The sequence below is a fragment of the Suricata suricatta genome, chromosome 14 (assembly GCF_006229205.1).
Source record: "Suricata suricatta isolate VVHF042 chromosome 14, meerkat_22Aug2017_6uvM2_HiC, whole genome shotgun sequence".
Classification (NCBI taxonomy): domain Eukaryota; kingdom Metazoa; phylum Chordata; class Mammalia; order Carnivora; family Herpestidae; genus Suricata; species Suricata suricatta.
This window is the reverse complement of record NC_043713.1, coordinates 36,415,603-36,430,153: the sequence shown is the minus strand read 5'-3', so window position 1 is coordinate 36,430,153 and position 14,551 is coordinate 36,415,603. Positions and strand designations below refer to the sequence as shown.

Genomic DNA, 14,551 nt, shown 5'->3' with positions numbered 1-14,551 from the left:
TAAATAAACACCAAGGCTGAAGCATGGAGGGGGAAAATAAATAAAATGCAGAGTAGAGTGTAGCCATAATACTTAATATTGTAAAAATATGTAACATACAAATCATTTGAGCCTCAAAATGAGATAAGAGATGATGAGAAGAGGCTCTCTTAAGGAAAGAGTGGTCAAGAATTTTCAATACTCATGAATATCAAGTCATAGATTAAAGAAGCACTACAAACACCGAGCAGAATAAATACAAAAAAAAATACGTTCATACCCAACAAAACTGAAGAGAAAGAAAAAAAAATCTTGAGAAATGAAAAAAAAAAAACCATTCAAATAACAAATAAGACTGAGGATTAGCTTAACATAATGCCAGAAGATCATGTAATATCTGGGAAGTATAACTTTTAAAAGTAAAGGCAATATACTACATATCGTAGCTACACTTGTGGTGAGCATAGTATAACATGTAGAGATGTTGAATCACAATGTTATACACCTGAAGCTAGTGTGACATTGTATTTCAGTTATACGCAAAAAATAATAATAAAAATAATTAAATTTTAAAAATTAAAGGCAACATAAAGACATTTCCAGATAAACAAAAACAAGGGAATTCACTGCCCATAGATTCAAACAAATACTAAAAGGAGTTCTTTAGAAATAAGGGAAATGATTTCAGATTGAAAAACAAGTTTAGGAAGAAATGAAGAGTCATGGAAAGTGTAAATCTGAGTGCAAATCTAAATGAAGACAGATTATAAGAAAATATAATAATGCCTCAAATCGGGACCTAAGTACATTATCAGGGAAATGATGTAAGTACTAACTTATAATGGATTCTAATAAACCAAGAATATATGTTGTAATCTCTAGAGTAAAAGAGGAGTATAGAGCTGCCTGGGTGACTTAGTCAGTTAAGCCGCCGATTCTTGGTATTGGCTCAGGTAGTAATCTCACGGTCATGAGATCAGGCTCTCTGCTGCGTGTGGAGCCTGCTTGGGATTCTCTCTCTCCCTCTCTTTCTCTCACAATAAATATACAAACTTAAAAAAAAAAGAATATAGTATACATGGATAATATAATTAACAAAATGACCTAATTTTGCAACCAACTGACAGAAAACGCCTTTAAGGTGTGCAGAGAGCATTTACCAAAACTTACCATGTGCTTGTTTGTAAAGGAAGCCTCAACAAATTTCATCAGATTTAAATAATTTAGAGCTGTGCTATCCAACAGAACTTTTTATGTTCTTGTCAGTATTGTTCACATTTTAAAACGTGGCTAATGTTCCTAATGAATTACATTTTATTTAATTCTAATTAATTTAAACAGCCACATCTGGTTAGTGGCTACCACACTGAACAGCAAGACTTAGCATATGTTTTCAGACAACAATGAGATTAGCTAGAAATCAGTAACACATACACACTAAAAATAGTCCCAAATGTTTGGAAATTAAGACGGTTTAAACCACATACCAGTGGGGCACCTGCGTGGCTCAGTTGGTTAAGTGTTTGATGATCTCACGGTTTGTGAGTTTGAGCCCCACCTCAGGAGCCCCGCATCAGGCCGACAGTGTGAAGGCTGCTTGAGATTCCCTCTCTCTGCCTCTCCCCCACTTGTACACACCCACCCTCTCTCAAAATAAATAGCCTTTAAAAAAATAAATAAATAACCTATGAATAAAAGAACAAGCATAATGGAAATTTTGATGGTATTTTTGTCAAGATAAAAATAGAAATTATGGAATGCAAGTAAAGCCTTGATTAAAGAGAAATTTATTTTAAAAAATAAATTAAAATTTGGGGCGCCTGGGTGACTCAGTTGGTTAAGCATCCGGCTTCAGCTCAGGTCACGATCTATCAGTTCATGGGTTCGAGCCCCACATCAGGTTCTGTGCTGACAGCTCAGAGTCTGGAGCCTGCTTCAGATTCTGTGTCTCCCTCTCTCTCTGACCCTCCCCTGCTTGCACTGTCTCTCTGTCTCTTAAAAAAAAATAAAAAGCATTAAAATTTTTTTAATAATAAATAAATAAATTAAATTAAATTAAATTAAAAAAAGAAATGTATAGCATTCAGTGGATGTGTTAGGGGTACACTTCAATGATTTAAGTATCTATTGCAAGAAGTTAGAAAAAAAATTACAAGTAAATCTAAAGAAAGAATGTAGAGAGAATTTTATACACTGCTGTTCTGGGTTCCCATCGTAACGTACAGGGAAATTTGCACAATGTCCAGAATGTTTGCTGTTCTGCAAATGAAGAAACAGGGTCTTCTCAAATTACTTGCAGCAGGAACCCACTTTGGTGGTATCAACTTGACTTCTAAAAGGAACAGGACATCTACAAAAGGAAAAGTGATGGCATCTTTATCATAAATCTGAAGAGAATCTCAGAGAAGCTCTGCTGGCGGCTCATGTCATTGTTGCCATTGAAACACAGCCGATGTCAGTATCATGGCTCCCAGGAATACTGGCCAGCAAGTTATGCTGAAGTTTGCTGCTGTCACTGGAGTCACCCTTGTAGCCGTACACTGAAGAAAAAGTTCTCAGACATTTAGACTGAGCGGACGTGCAGGGCCAGCAAAACAGCAGCAGCAGCCAACTGCACATGGTCTTTCTTTTATGTTCGCCAGGTATAAACATCAAAGAATGTTAAAGCATGGGAGAAAAACACAAAGCCTCCAGAAATAGACCAATCACACATCTAGTATTTACGTGAAAGCATGTAGGGAAGATGTGCAGTTTCAAAGACTGCTAGGCAATTACAATGGGTCCATCTCCTAACTGGCTCCTGGGAGATCATGGGGCTCTGTTCTCACAGTGCTATCGCATCCAACAACCTTGAACATCACTGATGTTTCAGCAATGACTCCATTCACTTTCTCAGGGCTTAGAATACACTCTCTAGAAATAACTCCATGTGCCCCTATTGCTGGCCACTGTTGTCCTGAAATCTTCACTGCTCAGATCCAGACAGCCTTACAGGTGCCAAGACTTCTGGTGCTTACTCATCCCAGGGTTGACTACCAGCCTCTCACAGCGGGGTCTTATGTTGGCTTGCCTACCATTGCTGTGCTTAACACAAACTCATCTGCTCTTTGTGGACATTGCCATCCTGTGCAGCAAGAAAGTTCACTTATTGGGTCTGATGAGGTGGATGCTGGCCCACAGAGTTCTGCACATGCGTGGCACCACGTTCCATGAACACCTCCAGGATGTCATGCCTGATCTCTGCTTCTACAGAGATTCTGAAGAGGCTGTAGGAAAAGAGCGGGTCACGAAAAGACCTGCTGAAAAGGCTAGGACCACAAAGGACTTTCACAGTGAACGGACTGCTCCCACTCCTGAATTTACTGCTTCTCAACCTGAGCTCCCTGACTGCCCTGAAGGTGCAGTGCCCTAGGGAGCACTCAGCCTGCCGCTGAAGACTGGTCTGCAGCTCCCACTGCTCAGGCCACTGAATGGACAGGAATGACCACGGAGTGATTTTAAACGATTCTTCCACAGACTCTTAAACAGAAAATGGAAATATGGTGGATAGAAAACAAAAAGTGTCTTTTAAAAAAAAAAGTGAAAGAAAACAAATAGTAGATCATGAATGAAATAGAAAAAAAATATTTCAGCTCAGGTTTTGAAAAGAATACAAGTGATAATCCCCTAAACAAAACTGATCAAAAGAGAGAGAGAGAGAGAGAGAGAGAGAGAGAGAGAGAGAGAGAGAGAGAGAGAGAGAAAGAGATACCGTTTGTCAGTGTAAGGAATGCCAAAGCGGCCGTTAGTGTAAATCGACGGCCATTACAGATATAACATAAAGGATGCCATTAATGATTTTATCAAAACTTTTGAAATTTTATCCAAAATTAACACAAGAAGTATAAAATCTGAATAGTTCTGGGTCTATTAAGGAAAGTATCTATGATTTAAAATTTGTCCCATAAATATTCCAAGCCAGATGGGGAATATTTCCAGACATTAAAGGAATAAACCAATCTTACACAAACTCTTTAAGGTAATAGGAAAATATGGTACATCACCCAACTAATTTTATGGAAGCTGTGGATCATGTTCCTTGCAGAGGAAGATTTCATTCCTGGAATAAGACCAGGAGGAGCCTGGCTGTCTCCGGGATTTTGACATCTTTCCACATCTTCCTAGAATATCCTTCAGGCCCCTGATTACTCCAGCTTCAGGGAGCTACAGCTGAGCCTCCAGGGCATATTAAAAGGAATATTTTTCCAATAGTAAGGATCCAGCTCTATGATAGACTGAGTCTATTTACAATATCATACAATGCATACTTATCACATTACAGTACTCTAGACAAAGTGTTTGTTATTTGTTTATAAACAGGGTTTTGGTTAGATATTTTCAGTGAATTTCATTTAATCTGCTTACTCAATGATACAGGTAATTGCACAGGGCCGGTAAAATTCTCAGACAATCAATTGGTACAGAGAGCCACATACGAAGTTCTATAGGAGTGAGAACATTTCATGCCTTACTGTAAGCCATACTCTAGGAAAAAAAGTATCCATCTGAATTAGGGGTCAGCAAAGTACTACAAGAAGGCCAGCCTGCCACTTGTTTTTGTAAAGTTTTAATGGAACCCAGCCACGCCCATTTGTTTGCGTGTTATCTATGGCTGGTTTTTGCTACAATGGTAGAGTTGCATAGTTGGGACAGAAACTGTAGGGCCCCAAAGGTGAAAATATTTATTATCTGGCCCTTTACAGAAAGCATTTTCTGACCCCTGACCTAAATGGGAATTTTCTTTCTTTTTACTTAAAAAAATTTTTTTTCTTCTGATTTTAAATGTGCTGCTAGCTTATTGGAAAAAGGAAAAAAAGGTCATATGTAAAAGAATAAAGATAAAAGTCACTAAGTCTGGAAGCCTGTTTTGCAAACCTAGAATTTCGGTATATGCCATTCTACATATATATGTGTACTTTTTTCCAAAAATGATACCGATAATGGTAAACTAAATCTTTTGACATCTTAAACTAAATACAAACATTTTATATGCCCATAAGCATAGCTCTACATCATCATTTTAAATTGTGACTATAATGGATATTTATAATTGCTTTCTTAATATCCCCTGCAGCCCCTGCCTCAAGCTTTCTCAATCAGAGCACCTACCCTGATTTTCCTTTAATAATTCTCCCTCCCCCGTCTGGGCTCTTAAATTTTCTTTAACTTTGACTTTTGATGAAATTTCAAACTTACAGAAAATTGCAAGAATAGTACAAAGAATTCCTGTATACCCTTCACCCAGATTCCCCAAATGTTGACATTTTATTACAATTTTTTCACAATTCTCTATCTGACTGTTTTGTTTATCCAGATATCTATCTATCTATCTATCTATCTATCTATCTATCTACCTATCTATCTATCTATGTAGGGTTTCTTTCTGAATAGTTTAAGAGTCAGTGGCACATGCAGTGCCCCTTGGACATTTAAACAGGGCAAAAAGGAAGGAGATTTTGAGCCCAAGTGACCTCGTCTGATTTATACGATCTGGCTGCTGTGTTTAAGAACTAAGTCAAAAACAGCAAGCAGGGAAGCAGGGAGGCTTCTTGGCCTGAGCAACAGGAAGGACAAAATTGCCACTTTCAAAGATAAAGAAAACCATTCAGAAGAACATGTTTGGGAACAAATTAAAGGTTTTATGTTAGGGCATGTTAGATTTAAGATGCCTAATTAGTCATTGTGCCAAACCCAGTTCAGAAACTGCCTCCCACTGCGGAGTGGGCGTTCTGCTCTGCTGCGATAGCCCTGTAAGAAGACTCCTGCGCCTCCACCCCTGAGGCGGCCGACCCACGACACTGCAGGGACAGGGAGGCACTGACCCCCACTCCTCCCGCGTTGTGTTGTCTTGGAGCCTGAAGTCCTAGTGCTCGCTGCTGGAGAGGCTGAATGGTGCCCCCCGGAAGTGCAGAGGAATTCATGCCCTGTGGGAGACCCTGAGCAGAGGGAGGAAGGGTCTGCAGAAGAGTCTTCTTCCTCCTCTCCCCCGTGGCGAGGTGCGATGAAGAGGTCCATAGCACTTGCGCTCTGAACATACTGAGACTAAGCAAACACTGTTCTGAAGCTGTGGACAGCATAGTAACACCCACTTGTATTTGGACTCCTTCCCTTCAGTACCTCCCATTTACCCTCACTTATCCTTTCCTGGGATTGCATCACCCCAATAAAGTATTAACAATAAGGGTTTTTTTGTGTTGTTTTTTTTTTTTAATTTTAGGTTCTGTTTTCTTAGGAAACCCAGACTAAAGTAGGCATCAAAAGTGGATTATTTCTGAGACATATAAGGCAGTAGTTGAGAGAAGAGGTCTAGGCTGAGATACAGATTTTGCAGTCATAGATAGTATTTAAATAGATGAGATCACCTAGGAAGAGAATGTAGGTAGACACGAAAAGGAATTTGAACACTGAATCCTTAGGCACTCCAATATATAGAAGTCTAGAGAGATGAAGAAATAGCAACGTTGAGACTGAGAAGAAATGCCTCATAAAGTAGAGAAAAACCAGGCATATTGTTCTTGATGCCAAATGAAAATATGTCAATTATGCAAAATACGGCAGCTGATGGCTTGAGTAATGTAAGTCTAACAAATGAGTATTGGAATCAGCAACGTGGAGGTTAGCAAACTTTACAACCTTTATGTGGACATGAATTTTTATAACAGGAGTGCCTGCATGGTTCAGTCAGTTGAGTATCAGACTTGATTTCAGCTCAAGTCATGATCCCATGGTCATGGGATTGAGCCCCCAGTGGGGTTCTGCCTTGAGAATGGAGTCTGCTTAGGATTCTCTCTCTTTCCTCTTCTCACCCCCACTTGTGCTCTCCCTCAAAAAAATTTTTTTTGTATAACGTCCAGTGGGTAGCATCACACCTCTCATTCCTGATGTAATTTGTGTTTTCTTTCTCCCCGCCCCCCATCCCTCATAAGTTTGGCTAGAGGTTTTTTAATTTTATTAATCTTTTTAAAAAGTTAGCTTTCGGTTTAAAAAGAATGTAGAGGGGCACCTGGGTGGCTCAGTCGGTGAAGTGTCTGACTTCGGCTTAGGTCATGATCTCAGAGTTTGTGGTTTTGAGCCCCACATCAGACTACTTGTTGACAGTGCAAAGCCTGTTTTGGATTCTCTCTCTCTCTGCCTCTCTCTGCCCTACCTTGACTCTTTGCATTCTCTCTCAAAATAAATAAACTTTATATATATATACATATATATAAACTTTTTTTCTCTTTTCTGCTATTTTGTTGATTTGTAATCTAATCTTTGCTATTTTCTTTACTTTGGATTTCATTTGTTCTTATTTTGGTTTCTTAAGATGGAAGCTGAGGTAACTGAATTAAGACTTATTTTCCTAATGTGCTTTATTGCTATAAATTTCCCTGTAAGAATTGCATCCCATAGATTATGTTTTCAAATATTTCTCTATCCCTCCTCTCTCTCACCTTTGAGGATTCAAATTATAATGACATACATCAGGGTGCTTGAGGTGTACACTGCATGCTGATGCTCTATTCATTTTTTGTTTTTTTTCCCCTGTTTTTCATTTTGAATAATTTCTATTGCTATGTCTTATATACTATAATTTTTTTCTCTTCCTTTCCTCTGTTTTATCCAGTTAACTATTTTCTATTTATTTTTGAGAGCGAGAGAGACAGAGTGTGAGAAAGGGAGGAACAGAGAGAGAGGGAAACACAGAATTTGAAACAGGCTCCAGACTCTGAGCTGTCAGCACAGAACCCACGAACCCCAAGCTTATCACCTGAGCTGAAGTCAGATGCTTAACCAACTAAGCCATCCAGGCGCCCCCATTTTATCCAATGAAACCCACCTGTGCTGGTTTGTTTGTTTTCTTTTAATCTCAGACATTGTAGTTTTTGTCTCTAGAAGCTTAGTTTGGTTGCTTTTTTAGACCTTTCATGTCTCTACTAAACATGTCCAGTGTCTCCACCAGCTTCTTGACCATATGGAATATAGTTATAATTCTTTTTTTTTTTTTACTTTTTTAGTGTTTTTTTTTTTTGTTTTTGATAGAGACAGCACAAGCAGGGGAGGGTCAGACAGAGAGGAAGATACAGAATCTGAAGCAGGCTCCAGGCTCTGAGCTAGCTGTCAACATAGAGCCCGACGCAGGGCTCAAACCCACGAACCGTGAGATCATAACCTGAGCTGAAGCTGGACACTTAACCGACTGAGCCACCCAGGCAGCCCTAGTTATAATTGTCTTAATGTGCTTATCTGCTAATTATTTCTGGGCCAATTTGATTTATTTTTCTTATTATGGGCTGTATTTTCCTGCCTCTTTGCAGGATTTATAATTTTCAATTGGATGCCAGATATTATGCATTGTGCCTTGGTGGGTGCTGGATATTTTTTTATATATTATTGAGTTTTGTTCTGGAATGTGTTTGAATTACCTGGATACAGTTTTATCCTCGCAGGTCTTGCTGTTAAGTGTCTTGTAGGGAGTGTGAATTTAGAATCATTTTTGTCCACTAGGGAAGCAGGGCTCTTCCTACTGTTTGAACCCAGTTTCTGAGCCACGGCACTATTGGTATTTAGGGCTTGGTAATTTATTGTTACGCATTGTAGAATGTTTAGCAGCATCTCTAGCCTCTACCTACTAAATGCCAGTAGAACCCATCTTCTCTGGTTGTAACAAACAAAAATGTCTCCAGATGTTGCCAAATGTCAGGCTGGGTGGGGGTGGGGAGTGCAAAATTGCCCTTGAGAACCACCCCTCTACACTGATGCCCTGTGAATAGTGAGGTTTTCTACTCGCGTACCCTTGTGAGTTCCACTGAGTTTTTCCCTCTGACCCTTTTGGATGGGTCTTTCCCAACTCTGGTAGTTTCCCTACATATACATGCTCATCAGTACTCAACTCGAGTAGATCTCCAGTGTTCTGTCTAGTTCTCTGTCTGGTACATTGCCCTGCAAAAGCTAGCCACCTTGGCCTCCCAGGACCCCATGCTCCACCTTCTCAACTTAGGAAGGCTGCCGGGCTCCACTTGAGTTCTCCTTGTCCATGTGGTGGCCAAACTCTCCAGACAGTAAACTGAAACAACCCGTTTGCTACATTTGTTTCTCATCCGTCAGGATGTCCTCTCTCCCCGTCTTTGCAGTATAGATTTTGTAGCAGTTGTGCAGGCAGGTCAGATCTGGTATCTTGGCCTCACCGATTTTGTGTTTGTGATTTAAAAACAAAATAAAACATACTTGCATAATAATAAAAAATCCAGGAGAGGAAAATCGATAACGCAAGATAAAAGACTGTTGGGAACATGCCTTGACAAGTGTGAGAGGACAGCTTAGGTCCACTGGAAGATTCAGGGAGAAACACAAAGAATCCAAAGTTAAGAGGAAAATGGCATTAACCAAAATATAGACATTTTACTCCTTTCTAATTTGTTCTCCCTGTTGCAAATATTGATATAATAGGTATAGACGGGGACAAGTATAGAAAGATCATTTATATAGGTATAGAGAGAACATTAAAATGTTAATAGGATTGTGGACTCATGGCTGACTTTTTGGATTTTTTTTTTAAACTTCATTAAGAAAATACACAAACATCTTAAAGAATTTAAAGAAAACAGGTAACTGGACACGTTGCTCTATTCTCAGCACCTATTCATATTACTCCTTTGCCCCAAAAATGGTTTCCCATCTCAAAGTAAAAGTCCTATGCCGGGAGCCAAGGAAAGAGTTAAAGAACTGGTGGAAAAATTAAGGCAGAGTTAACCAACCTTGGCGGAATGTTACAGCAAAATAAACAGCAGTAAATAGCTGTTAGTTCCTGGAGAGTCATAAATAACCGTTGGCTCCAGGAACTGAGATTACCATCTGTTAATGTCTGACAGGTCCCTGGTACCGTGTGCCTCCTCCTGCATTTTCTCCCTTCCTTACATTTTTCTTCCCCCTGCACATGTATATAATCAGCCTCCTTGACTAAACATTAGAGCTTGATCAGACTCCCTGTCTTCCTCTCATTGTGTCTCTTGTCCCATCCATTCACCCGTTCCCTCCCTCCTCCAGGTTCCCGTTGAATGACCCTGCGGGCCGGGGCAGTCCTAGTCCTACCAATGGCTAACTAGGTCTTGTATGATGTGGCCCCCCCACCCTCACCCCATCTATTCCCTGGCTTCACCCACTACTTTACCTCCTTATTCTGCTTCAGTGACTCCACCCCCTTGCTGTTTCTTGAACAAATCAAGGACTGCTCCCACATTCAAGTTCTTCACACTTGCTATTTCCATGTGTGGAACATCTGTCCTCCAGAATCTCGTGGCTTGCTTTTTTTTTATTCCTCTCTCTCCTGTAATTTTTCTTTTCCAATTTATTTTCTCCAATCCACCCATCATATGACATACAACATACTTTTCCACCCCCTACCGCCACGTGTAGTTTCCATACACAGAAGCAATAGACATAAGCCCTAACAACTTCAGTTTTGGACATTAGCAACTTCAAATCCCCAAGCCTGATCATAAAATGAGGGCCCCAGAGAATAATGTTCAGGGATGGGGGGAGATGATGGTCATACAGAGGGGCTTCAAGGGTCATGTACAGGGATGCTTAAGGGGAATGCCACAAATGCAATGGCTGGAGTGCTACAGCACAGACTTGGCAGCGTAGTCCCCAGTCCGCGTCCCAGGTTAACGAATCTGTACAAAGGATGGAAGAGAAATGCCAAAGACATGATTGTGTGAAAAGCTTTTCATCACAAACATTCTCAACACCAATGTTTAGATACTGTTGGAATGTAACATTTGATAAGTGTGGTATAGAGACAGTAACAAATGGCAGAAGTTGACAGAGGCCAAGTCATGGAAGGCCATGCTAATTTTATTAACCTATATAATGCATAGTGTTAAGCCCAGAATTTAGAATTACAAAGCTTTTCTACAAATCAATAAGAAAATACAAATAACCTATATTAATCAGGACAGAAACCCAATTCAGTTATTTTAAACAAGAAAGGGACTTTATTGGCTCACAAAGTTCAGAGGTAGGGCAGGCTTTAGGCACAGCTGGATCTAGGGCCTCCAGGAAAAGGACATCGGAACTTAGTTCTCATTCCTTTCTGCTAGCCTCTGAATTTCTCCTCAGACTCTCTCCACATGGTGTAAATCGAGGCTTACAGTCCTTAGTTCGTGGGATCTCTGTAGAGCTTTCTTTCCAATAGTTCCAGCAGAAGTTCTGTTGAGAGCTTGCTTTAGCCTGGCTTGAGTTAGATGCCCATTCTTTAATCACTGTGGCTAAGAAGCTGCAGGACTCAGGAAGGCCAGACCTGGTCATGCACTCATCTGAGCCACAGGGAATGGGTTCCCCACAATAAATAAGGATTCTGTTACCAGAGGATGGGGAAAGAGATGCTGAACAACAACAAAAGACCCAACAACATATATCCACACATAACCCAATGGAAAAGCTTTTATAGGTAAAGGAGATGAACAAACAATCCACAATAGAATGGCCAATAAACATGAAAATAACCTCAACTTCACTATTAATCAGGGAAATACAAAATCATTTTTTTTTTGCCCATCAGATAAAAATTAAGTGTAGGTAAGGCTATGTGGGGAAATGAGCACTTTCCATACATTTAGTGAAAAATAAAAAGTTATGAAGACCTTTGGGAAAGCTAAGATGGGTCTATCAGAAAGCACATCTTTTGACCCAATCATCCACCTCATACAACTCCATCCAGAAGAAATTCACACACATGCACAAAAATGTATGAAGATGTTTACTTTGGCAGGATAACAGCAAGAGAAAAAATTAGGGAAGAGTTAAATAACGGGATTTTCATAGTACTAGATCCTATTCAAATCAACCGTTAAAGAAATTTAAAGACCTCAGGATCTGTTTTTGAGACCAAAAAATTTTTAAATGTTACAGAACAATACATATACATGACCTTATTTATGTAAAAATAGCATTTATATGTGTATGTATATTCATATGGAAATGTATGGAAAGGGAACTAAATGGATGTTTATGAAACAAGACAGTGGAATGAGGTTGGAAGTACTAGGAAAAAAGGGTCTCTTTGCTCTTATAGTTGTGTAAGTTTTGTAAAATGAGATGGTAGTCATTTATTAATAAAAAAAAATGGGCAAAGGCAGTTCATAAGAAATGCAAATGGCCAATAAACATACAAACATGTTCCTCCTTATTAACAAAAAGAAAGACAAATTTTGCCCACCAGAATGGTAAAAATATTTAAGGATTCGGAGTCAGTGGGAGTGTAGGCAAACAGGCACTCTGTTGATGGAGTTGTAAATTGGTATCATCTTTTTGGTGATACCTCTCAAAATGTTAAAATGTGCACATTCTCTGACCCAACAAATCTACTTCTACTATTTATTCTACAGAAATATCCACACAGGCAGTAAAATATATGGGTAAGAATGTTAATAACTATAATTAAAAAATTGGAAAGAACTTATTTTCCATCAAGAAGGGGTTGGTTAAATAAATTACAGTATATTCATGCAATGGAACAGTATGTAGCCATAAAAAACCATGTCTACATCCAGTGGGAGGGAGGCAAGTTTCAGTGCAGTACATGTAAAACTGGGGTATGTACCTACCTCAAATGGTTGCTGTGAGGACTAAGAGTTAATCCGCGGTAAAGCGCTTCCAACAGTGCCCGCAAACAGCAACCACAAGTGTCAACTATTAACACATGTTTGCTTAATATGTATATGCCTAAGTCTGAAAGAATAGCAAACCAAGTAATTATTCCTTCTAAGATTCTGAAAAGGAATGTCCTTTTTCATTTAACATTTCTGTATTATAGAAAATTCAAATGAACACATTTATTAATAAGCTTTTAAATTGTTAACCATAAAAAAAAGCAGGTTTGTCAATCATGTTTAACTGCCATCACTCACTACACTGTGAAAAAATATATATTCCTGTAAGTTCACAGAACCAGATTTGAGTTTTAGCTCTAATTGGCCACATGCAAGCCACACAATCTCTGACTCTTCCTTTCCTTGACTACAAATCTAAGTGAGACAGGCATGGTGACCGATCCAATGCCTGGAGTGCAGATTCTTCCCATATATAGAACCCCCCTTGAGTTCACATCAATGTGATAAACATATTGCTAAATGACCAAGTACATGCCAACTGGGTGTGAATTTTGGGAGTTTAGCCTCCAAGAAAACCAGGAGAAAATTTAGCAGTAATGAGCAAATGCTCAGTAGCCACTGGGCAGTTATCAGCAGTCTGCATGCCATTAACCACGCCTGCTCTTTTATGAACCAAACAGAGGTTTGGCAACCGCCAGGTCACTTCATCAGAGGCAGGCCAGCCCCCAGAACTGCTAACTAGAATGGTCTGCATGGGTATAAATTAGTATCTGAATTAACAAATCACTGAATAGTAATTTTAAATCAATTTATCTAGTGGGGACTTGGACTAACAGGAAATGATGAGTACACAGACTGCTGCTTCCTTTTCCCATACACCCTAATCCAGTCTTTTTAGGTCCAGCCCATTTTCCCCAGAGCCCTGCCTCCGCCTCAGAATCCTTTCTAAACACCACACAGGGATCAGAGCTGGCAAGACAAACTTGTATTTGTGAAGTCTAACACCGCTTCTTCTAAGCTCTGACATTATACCAAACATCTTTGGCATTTATGACAAATGTACCACAGGGAAGCTTCTTTGTATATGTAAGAGGTAAGATCTACAAAACAGGGTGAAATTCTAGCCACTGAGAGGTTGCTCCCTTCTTACCTACTCTGATCCAAGAATTCTGTCATCTCCGCAGAAGTACTAAAAATATGCCACCTCAAAACCTACTTGGAAAGAAGCCAGTCATAAATAAATCAATCAATTCAAGATCATTTTATCTTAGAGCGGAGGAGTTTATAGCTTTATTGGACATTGACTTGTTTCCTCTCAGCCACAAAGAGAAAAAGACCCAAACAAAAGTCCCTACATTTTCTTGTATAACTTAAAATACATTATATCATTACTACATATTTATACTTCAATAAATCTTAATCTATAAAGCACATTTCTTATAATTAATTGTTATCAGAAAATCTATAAACAAGCTCCATTCTGCCTCACTTTTCCACCAGCTGGCCTTGCATTTATTACTATGCTTTTTAACAGGCTCATGCAAATCTCACCTTCCATTTTTAAATTTGATCCAAGCACCAGATGTAACCAAAATCTCTGGAACTATGAAATCTTTTTATTCACATGGGTCATTTTCCACACAATTAATGCCCACTATAAAGAAGCCTTTTCTCATATTCTATATTTTAACTTCCAGAGTTTTCCACTAAACAGTAAAACCACAGTACTTGGGATTCTCAGCCAAGGAATATATAATCCTACTACTACAATGTATTACTTTTATACATTTTTTAAAATGTGTTAAGACTTAAAATTAAAAAAAAATAGTTCAATCAATTCTGATAGTTATTAAACTAGTTGTTAATAACCTATTGTTTATTTTTTAAATAGAACAATCCATTCAACTTAACATGTTAAGTACAACCTCAATGCTACGAGA

The 14,551-nt window shown here is 39.0% G+C and overlaps 1 long non-coding RNA gene across 1 annotated transcript in view; it reads right to left on the bottom strand.

Moving 5' to 3' along the window:
* Positions 1-10,818: 10,818 nt before the first annotated feature.
* Positions 10,819-14,551, bottom strand: part of LOC115277537 — a 5,002-nt gene continuing 1,269 nt past the window's right edge. Inside the window, exon 2 of the long non-coding RNA XR_003902400.1 lies at positions 10,819-12,729. This is a non-coding gene — a long non-coding RNA (uncharacterized LOC115277537). The remainder of the gene's footprint in view (positions 12,730-14,551) is intronic.